We start from the raw sequence: 512 nt of genomic DNA, 5'->3' as shown, positions 1-512 counted from the left end.
CAACGAGCTAACAACATAAGTGCTCGCTCACCTTCAGCTGTGGATCTGCAGTCTGGGTGGTTTTCTGTTTTCACTGTTAGCAGTTTTGATTGTTTTCACTGTTAACTGATTTAGCTCCTTCACCAGGCGAACCAAACGCTCGCCTGAGTTGCTTAGCAACCATTAAGTCATCGCGAGATCTCCCGCGAGAACAGCGCTGTGACAGTTTCCTCTTAAACATTTATCTAGATTAGACATGTTTAATTTAGTTTATTATATATTCATGTGATTTTTGTTCTATAGAGAAATAATCTATTAGCCATCTGTTTTGTAACTGTAAATACACAAAGTTTATTTGGGTGGATGTGGAAAATTGCAGTAGAAGGAAAACAAATGTTATAATTAAATAAAATAATTTTGATATATGTATGTATTATTCCAATGAAAGTAATAATAATAATACATTTAGTTTTATTGTACAACTTTTTATTATTTTGGGAAAATGTCATAAACACAAGAAGAAATGGTCAGGA

General features: G+C 33.2%; 1 protein-coding gene across 1 annotated transcript in view; it reads right to left on the bottom strand.

The window, feature by feature from the left end:
- The window catches only part of ift74 (intraflagellar transport 74), a 47813-nt gene extending 47633 nt beyond the window's left edge, over window positions 1–180 (bottom strand). Inside the window, exon 1 of the mRNA XM_082171573.1 lies at window positions 32–180. The gene's annotated coding sequence lies outside the window, so the exon portion shown is untranslated. The remainder of the gene's footprint in view (window positions 1–31) is intronic.
- Between the last annotated feature and the right edge of the window lie 332 nt (window positions 181–512).

The sequence above is a fragment of the Leuciscus leuciscus genome, assembly GCF_965113295.1.
Source record: "Leuciscus leuciscus genome assembly, chromosome: 5".
Taxonomy (NCBI): Eukaryota; Metazoa; Chordata; class Actinopteri; order Cypriniformes; family Leuciscidae; genus Leuciscus; species Leuciscus leuciscus.
The sequence above is the reverse complement of the archived record's forward strand: the minus strand, read 5'-3'. Positions and strand labels throughout refer to the sequence as shown.